We start from the raw sequence: 8962 nt of genomic DNA on the forward strand, positions 1-8962 counted from the left end.
AAGAAAAAATATGCATTTTGCGTTGTTAGAGCTTCGAAAGATGAAAATAAGAAGAGGGAAAATAAAAATAAAAAACTGTTTTAGCATTTAATAGAGAAATTGTGAACACTATGAAATTAGCCTAATTACTAGCTAGTCAAAAGCTTAAGACTATACTGAAACGAAGCGTTAATTGGTTAACACGTACCGAAATTTAGTCATTTATGCTCAAGTATTAGCGTTGTCAACATCTCCCACTGATATATCCTGTGTTACATTGGGTAAAAACATGGCAAAGGCTAAAAAGTTGGCAGAGTTTGAACGTTACAGAATCGTCGAGCTGCAAAAGCAAGGTCTCTCTCAAAGTGCCTTCGCTAGTGAGACTGGGCATAGTAAAACTGCTGTTGCAAATGTCTTAAAAGACCCTGAGGAATACGGAACGAAAATTTCAAGTGGTCGGCCCAAGAAAATTTCGCTGGAGTTGAGCAGGAAGATTCGAAAGGTTGTTCGCCAAGACACCAGCCGATCGTCGAACCAGATTAAGGCCCTTACGGACACAGAATGCAGCTCAAGAACAATAAGACGGCATCTACGTGAGAAAGGCTTTAAAAAATCGTAAACGTCTTCAAAGGCCCGCCTCCTTCCACACCACGAAACAACTCGGTTAAACATTGGTGAGAAGCACCAAACATAGGACGTAAAAAAGTGGAGGAAGGTTTTGTTCTCTGATGAGAAAAAATTTAACCTGGATGGTCCAGATGGCTTTCAACATTACTGGCACGACAAGGATATCCCACAGGAGACATTTTCTACACGACACAGTGGAGGAGGTTCCGTCATGATCTGGGGTGCTTTTTTCTTCCATGGAACAATGGAGCTTCAGGTTATACAGGAGCGTCAAACAGCAGCTGGCTACATTGGCATGTTGGAGAGAGCATCCTCATTGACTGAAGGCCCTCGCTTGTGTGGAAATGACTGGACCTTTCAGCAGGACAATGCTCCAATCCACAATGTCCGCAGGACAAAGGACTTTTTTTCATGGCAAACAACGTGATTCTTTTGGACCATCCAGCGTGTTCGCTCGAACTGAATCCCATTCAAAATGTTTGGAGTAGATGGTAAGGGAAGTTTATAGAAATGGACGTCAATTCCAAACAGTGCATGATCTTCGTGAAGCCATCTTCACCACTTGAAATAACATTCCAGCCAGCCTTCTGCAAATGCTTATATTGACCATGCCAAAACGAATGTTTGAAGTCATTTGCAATGACGGCCGTGCAACTCGCTACTGAGACCTCTTGTTAGGTATTTCCTACCCTGTTTAGAACTTCTTTTTTGGTATGGTCTTAATCTTTTGACCAGCTAGTATTTAGGCTAATTTCTTTGTGTTTACATTTTCCCTATTAAATTCATATTTTCATCTTTCGAAGCTCTACTCAAATAAATGGTTGAGTCTAACAACGCAAAATGCATATTTTTTCTTTATGTTCATTGGCCTTAAGATTTTGGCCAGCAGCGTATATATACAGTGGTATGTATTTTAATTTATTTCGAAGGAGTCTCCGATTTATTATGTTACGTACACTATGTATCGGCCTGGCATGGCCAGGTGGTTAAGGCATTCGACTCGTAATCCGAGAGTCGCGGGTTCGAATCCCCGTCACACCAAACATGCTCGCCCTTTCAACCGTGGTGGCTTTATAATATTATTGTCAATTCCACTATTCGTTGGTAAAAGAGTAGCCTAAGAGTTAGCCGTGGGTGGTGATGACTAGCTGCCTTCCCTCTAGTCCTACACTGCTAAATTAGGGACGGCTAGCACAGATAGCCCTCGAGTAGCTTTGTGCGAAATTCCAAAAAACAAACACACAAACTCTCTAGTCTTAAACTGCAAAATTAGGAACGCTAGCGCAAATAGCCCTCGTGTAGCTTTGCGCAAAATTCAAAACAAATCAAAACCATTACGTATTACAATTTCAAATAGCCGGAATTTTGAAGTTGAACTTAGAAGTTAATTAAATGCTAAAATCTATCAAATTTATAATATTTGCCAACAAGATTGATACACACAATTTTTTTCTTAACATAAATATATTTTAACATACAAATAATAATACAATTGATAATAACAGATATTATAAATAGTTATTCCAAATAATTACACTCAGTGGCTACATTATTGGGTACACCTATCAAATAAGAAAAAAATATAAGGCAGCGGTGGCACGAAGTCTCCGATTGTTTGTTTGTTTGTTTGTTTGTTTTTGAATTTCGCTCAAAGCTACTCGAGGGCTAGCTGCGCTAGCCGTCCCTAATTTAGCAGTATAAGACTAGAGGGAAGACAGCTAGTCATCACCACCCACCACCAACTCTTAGGCTACACTTTTACCAACGAATAGTGGAACTGACCGTAAACTTATAACGCCCCCACGGCTGAAAGGGCAAGTATGTTTGGTGCGACCGGGATTCGAACCCGCGACCGTCAGATTACGAGTCGAATGCCTTAACCCACCTAGCCATGCCGGGGCTTCAAGTGACCGAAACTGTAGATTGAAAAAACGTCGTCTGATCTGACGAATCTCGATTTCTACTGAAACATGCAGATGGTTGAGTCAGAATTTGGTGTAAACAGCATGAACCCATGGATACATCCTGCCTTGTGTCTGATTTTATAAAAAGTTTATTATCATTGTTAGGTTTTTTCTTGAAAGAAAGTAACGAAATCCATTTGACTTTACGAAAACTTACAAGAGGCATGGTACCGTGGTATTACAGATTATGTATACTTAAAGGGCATCAAAAGACCTGTGAATCCATCTTGGTTGTCTCATTCATTAAAGTTTAAAATAAAATGCTCAAAGCCAGCCATTATCATTCAGATCTTGATCAAACCTTCCCTTAAGTTTCCTTAAATTAATTGCATCAGCCAAAGGCGATCCATTACAAAGACCAATTATACTGTTAGAAAAATAAATTTATCTTAGATGAAGCTCACTCGTACCCTGCAAAAATAAATATTCTACTATTCTTTTAAGTAAGTACTAAAAATATTATGTATCAATACTCAATTTCTTGAAAAATCTTAATTATCTGATTCTTGACCTATCAAGAGAAATCTTGACCTATCTTCATTTGAGAAACTATATTCATAGCCCTCCTCTGAACCCTCTTCAATGATTCAATGTCCTTCTTAAGGTAATGAGTCCAAAACTGAACACTATAAATGTGACCTAACCAATGACCTATACAAAAAAATGGTAGTAGATATATTACATGTCCAATTATTTACCTCCTCTAAAATTATTAGCAGAGTGTTTTTAAACTTTTTACGTTAGAAAGGCCAACACTGAAATATAATGTTGTTCTAACCTAACGTTAATGTTGTATCATATTAGCATAAAATATATTGAATAACACTCCTCTCAGTCTTATTTGGATCTCCTGAGATAAACTTTACCAGCTAGATATTAATGCCATCTCTCATTATCTGTGTTAGATAACTAAATTAATATTACTACAGACGTGTGCTCTGCTTATCTTCTTCCTCTCAATCTTGTGTGTGTTTTCTTCCAGCAAAGCCACATTGGGCTATCTGCTGAGCTCACCGAGGGAAAGCGAATCTCTGATTTTAGCGTTGTAAATCCGTAGACATACCGCTTCACTAGCGGTGGGCCCGCTCAATCTTATCAGGATCCACCTTAATACCACAAAACTCATTTTGCTGAGCTCTAAATGGTTACTATTCTATCTAAAATGTAACCAGTGTAATGTTTGAACATCGCATCACTATTTTTAAAAGATAATATGAATACTTTTGGAACTGACTAAGAAAAATAAAATGGTATGAAAAATTGGTTTAACACTAGTAACCAATGACCTATTGGTGTTTTGCTCACTTAAAAAAATGTAAATAGCGAGCATTCAAATATATTTTGTTCATTCTTTATGATATTGATTTGTATGAATTTATAAATAGGATACCATTACTTAATACTGAGATTGGTTGATGTTGTTGACTTTTGTTTTGTTATTCAGAAGAATAACATAGTTAGTGTTTTCGCAAAATATAAAAAAAAATTGGAATCCACATTATTGAAGTTTACTTTTCTTTTGGCATTTTTTGAGACCAGTTTACAGATGTGTGCAATTCCTGGTAGAATGTCCTTTTTGTTGCAATTATGACACTTTATATCCTGTTATTTACTTCTTCCACTCTGAATAATCGTTATTGTTCGAATGATACTTAGTCAGTTTGGATATGATAGAGTTTTGCCTTTAATATACTGCAAGGTGTCAACGAGATCCTAGAAAAACTTCCTCGACCTTACTTAATAATAATTTGAGTCATTTATGCAAACAACAATGTAAAGCATTACATAGTGATTTGTACGAACTTAAAATGCAACTAATGAAAACCAAAAACAAAAATCAAACCTTAATCACGCATAAAAAATTGAGACTAAATATATAAAAAAACTGAATAAACTTATGTTGAACAACAGTAAAAAGAACAATACATTATAAGCTATTAAAACCCTAAGCTCCTATTAGTTAACTACAATATTTGCATGCACTAAGTGACAAAAGATGAACAGAAGTTGCAACAGATTTTACAGTTATATATTTGTTATACTACATGAGCTTATGTGTATAGTTTTCTTGTTTCACTGTGACGTATATTTTTAACTGTGTAATGCCTGTTCTCGAAACTTGTACAGAAACCAACAATGATTGTTTGATGAAAGCGCTCGAGAATTCTGTCGATTTTGTTTTGGAATTTCGCACGAAGCTACTCGAGGGCTGTCTGTGCTAGCCGTCCCTAATTTAGCAGTGTAAGACTAGAGGGAAGGCAGCTAGTCATCACCACCCACCGCCAACTCTTGGGCTACTCTTTTACCAACGAATAGTGGGATTGACCGTCACATTATGCACCCCCACGGCTGGGAGGGCGAGCATGTTTTAGCGCGACGCGGGCGCGAACCCGCGACCCTCGGATTACGAGTCGCACGCCTTACGCGCTCGGCCATGCCAGGCCTGAATTCTGTCGAAAGTTCTACAAAATCGCCGAAGAAAGTGAATATATTATTGGACAGCAGAAGTCAGTCAGTACGCTATAAAGCTCGGAAGCTATAATTGTGATTAACGTCTATTAATCGGAAAACTACAGAATTTTACCAGGAACGTTTATGGATTCTTGGACATTACAAACAGTTCAACTTCAGTGAATTATTTCGGACGTTATTGTTTCTACAAAGAGATTAAATATCTTCATTGGTAGTATCGAAGTTACAATGGTGTAAGACCAATGAAGCCTAACTAACTTGAGCGAGGTGCAATAATATCAACTCAGAATTAATACGTTCGTCGTGAACCTGGATCGTTGATAAAATATTTAGCTCTAGACCAGGTATAAGATTCAATATAGTTTGTAAATTATTGTGTATAAACTATAATTTGTAATAACTATTAGTAATAACCGTTAATATAAATTGTATTATTTTTATGTTTGTATAAGGAAATATATTTGTGTTAAATTGTTTGTTTTGGCCTTCGCGCAAAGCTACTCCAGGGTTATCTGCGCTAGACGTCCCTAATTTAGCAGTGTAAGATTAGAGAGAAGGAGTTAGTCATATCACCCAACGCAAGCTCTTGGACTATTTTACCAACGAAGAGTGGGATTGACTGAAACATTATAACTTCCCACAGCTGAAAGGGCGAGTATGTTTTGTGTGGCAAGGATTCGAACCCGTTACCCTCGGATTATGAGTCAAGCGCCTTAACCACTTGCCCATGCCGGGCCCGAGAATATGTTGTCAGGATTACAGTTCCAGCTTGTTGTTTTTGGTTGTCAAAAAATAAATATCAAAATTCTCACAATGACATTTAGAAGCTGAATATTGAGTATCTTATCGTTGGTGTGATTGGTTTAATCCAACGTTTGTCACTTACAAGGTGTCTTAATTGTCTGCTGTTTCAACTCTACTCAGAGTAACTTTTGCAGCCCCTAAGGCAACATGGAAAAGAAAGACTTTCATCTAATTTTCCTCAATAACTTCAAACTTGGACGAAAAGCTACTGAAACTACACGGAGCATCAACCAGGCATTCGGCCATGGATCTGTTACTGAACGTACAGTTCAGCATTGGTCCCAAAGGTTTCGACATGAAGATGAACGTTTTGAAGACCACGAAGGTCGAGGAAGGAAGCCGTCTTCAGATGAAAACGTATTAAGGGAAGCAATTGAGACAGACCCTTGCATAACAGTACGTGAGCTTACAGAAAAGCTAGGAACAAGCAAATCAAGCATTGCCAACCACCTGAGTACGATTGGAAAGACGAAAAAGTTGGATAAATGGGCTCCGTATGAACTGACTGAAGATAAACAAAATCGGCGTTATGAGACCTGTCAAGGATGACGCTCCAAAAATTGAACGAATGGGGAATCGAGGTTCTGTCTCATCCACCTTATTCCCCAGGCCTTTCCCCTACAATTTTTTTATTTTATCAAGCACTTTGACAACTTTTTGAACAACAAAGTCTTTCAAAACCTGGCAGCAGCAAAAAAGCTTTCAGGGAGTTCATTGACCACAGAGACTCTGATTTCTACAGCAGGGACATAAACAGCGTCGTTACAAGTTGGCAAAAGTGTGTTGAAACAAATGGTGCTTACTTTGATTAAAGCATGTTTTACAACATTAGTTTATACTTTTCCAAACTTTGCAGTTCAAAAACATTTCTGGACAACCTAATACCTTATAGAAGTAAAAAACAAACAAAAATAGAAAAAAAAGCAGTCGAGATAATGAAAATTTGCGAGATTTACCACTTCCTTTCTAAAGTCAGATGTCTTTAATAATCATATTCGTACTTTTCTTAAAATAAAGCAGGAAAGTTCTGCTTGGCTTTCTCTCTGTGTAATTTCAAGGAAAGGACAGAATTACATTGTCCAGTTTGCTGAAAATTGAAATCTGCATTTGACATGAAGAAAACATAGCTTTAATCCAGGAGGAAGATCAGATGAAAAACTTTATCTTAACACTTTTTCAGAATGCTAAATCATGCTTGAGAAATACTTTTAAAACGCTAATTTTATGTAGTTTTTTTTATTAAAAAAAAGCGTTTTCGGAACTGTTAACGAGTACTTATTTTAAAACAAACATAAGTATGGAACATAAACAAAATTGAAAAGTGTGATTTATTAAATTATGATATGTCCAAAAAAAAGTTTTTATCCAGTACAGAATCAAAGCTAAGGATGGACTATGTATGCTATTAAGAAAAATTAACCATCAAGATTTAATAATTTTAAATGAAAATTAACATAATTAGATCATTTCTTTTTTTACTTCAGACATGTAGTAAAATCTTACATTTAAGAAATTCTCAAACAGATCATAGGAATGTATAAGGAATTTCAATGAGCATAGTGAAAATGAAGTGTATCTTTCAAAACCAAATATATGAATATAAAATTTTAATTTGCACTTTTCGGAAAGAAATTATTTTTAAAAACACTTTAAAACTTATTTTAAAGAAATATTAAATTTGAAACCTCTTACTGTGTTCATTTCTTAGAAAAACACAATTCATACGTACGGTTAAGTTACAAAAAAAGAAAATCTCTCTAACGCAATTTACAAACAATTTAAAAAAATGGTTTAAAACAATTAAGGCTTCTAGATATAAGAAATTAAACAGAAAATTCCTAATTTGAATTATTTTATTTGGGCCTGGCATGGCCTATCGCGTTAAGGCGTGCAATTGGTAATATGAGGGTCGCGAGTTCGCGCCCGAGTCGCGCCAAAACATGCTCGCCCTTCTAGCGGTGGGGGCGTTATAATGTGAAGGTCAATCCTACTATTCGTTGGTAAAAGAGTAGCCCAAGAGTTGGCGGTGGGTGGTGATGACTAGCTGCCTTCCCTCTAGTCTTACACTGCAAAATTAGGGACGGCTAGCACAGATAGCCCTCGAGTAGCTTTGTGCAAATTCAAAAACAAATAAATCATTTTATTTTCTTCAGATAAATGGTAAAATTTTATGGAAATCAGTGGTTTATAAATTTTGTTTTTCTCAAATACGCCAAGAAATACGGTGAATTATTATTTTCTTCAATTTAATAAGTAATTTTAGTATTGGCTTCTAAGCCGTTCATGTAATTAGCAAAATCTGTCAAGTTTTCTTTATTACGCCGCTAAATAACGAATGAGTCATCGACATACCTAATCCATATTTCAGATTTAAGTTTAACAATCACCAAAGTACCAGTTTTAAACGTATCCAAGAAAACATCACACAAACAAGAGAGACAGTGGATAACCCATGATTAGGTCTTCTTCGTCTTTATAGATCCTATTATTAAATTATAAACAATGCATTTTCCACGGAGTTCTTATTTTGGCCCGGCATGGCCAAGCGTGTTAAGGCGTGCGAGTCGTAATCTGAGGGTCGCGGGTTCACATCCCGGTCGCGCCAAACATGCTCGCCCTTTCAGCCATGGGGGCGGCGTTATAATGGGATGATCAATCCCACTATTCGTTGGTAAAAGAGTAGCCCAAGAGTTGGCGGTGGGTGGTGATGACTAGCTGCCTTCCCTCTAGTCTTACACTGCAAAATTAGGGACGGCTAGCACAGCTAGCCCTCGAGTAGCTTTCTGCGAATTCAAAAACAAATCAATCATTTTATTTTCTTCAGATAAATGGTAAAATCGAATATACCCGAATTCTAAAAATTAATAATGGAATAAGTTTTCGAACTTTTTATGAAAACAATTCCCTTTAGAAAAAACATGCATGAAGTGCGTATTACTATATCAACAATTTCCATCCACCGCCAACTCTTGGGTTACTCTTTTACCAACGAATAGTGAGATGAATCGTTACATCATAACGCACCCACGACTGAAATGGCGAGCAAGTTTAGTGTGACGGGGAGTTGAGTGCCTCGACCATCTGGCCATGACAAGCTGTAAAAATTTGGAAAACAT

Source organism: Tachypleus tridentatus, chromosome 2, assembly GCF_004210375.1.
Source record: "Tachypleus tridentatus isolate NWPU-2018 chromosome 2, ASM421037v1, whole genome shotgun sequence".
Taxonomy (NCBI): Eukaryota; Metazoa; Arthropoda; class Merostomata; order Xiphosura; family Limulidae; genus Tachypleus; species Tachypleus tridentatus.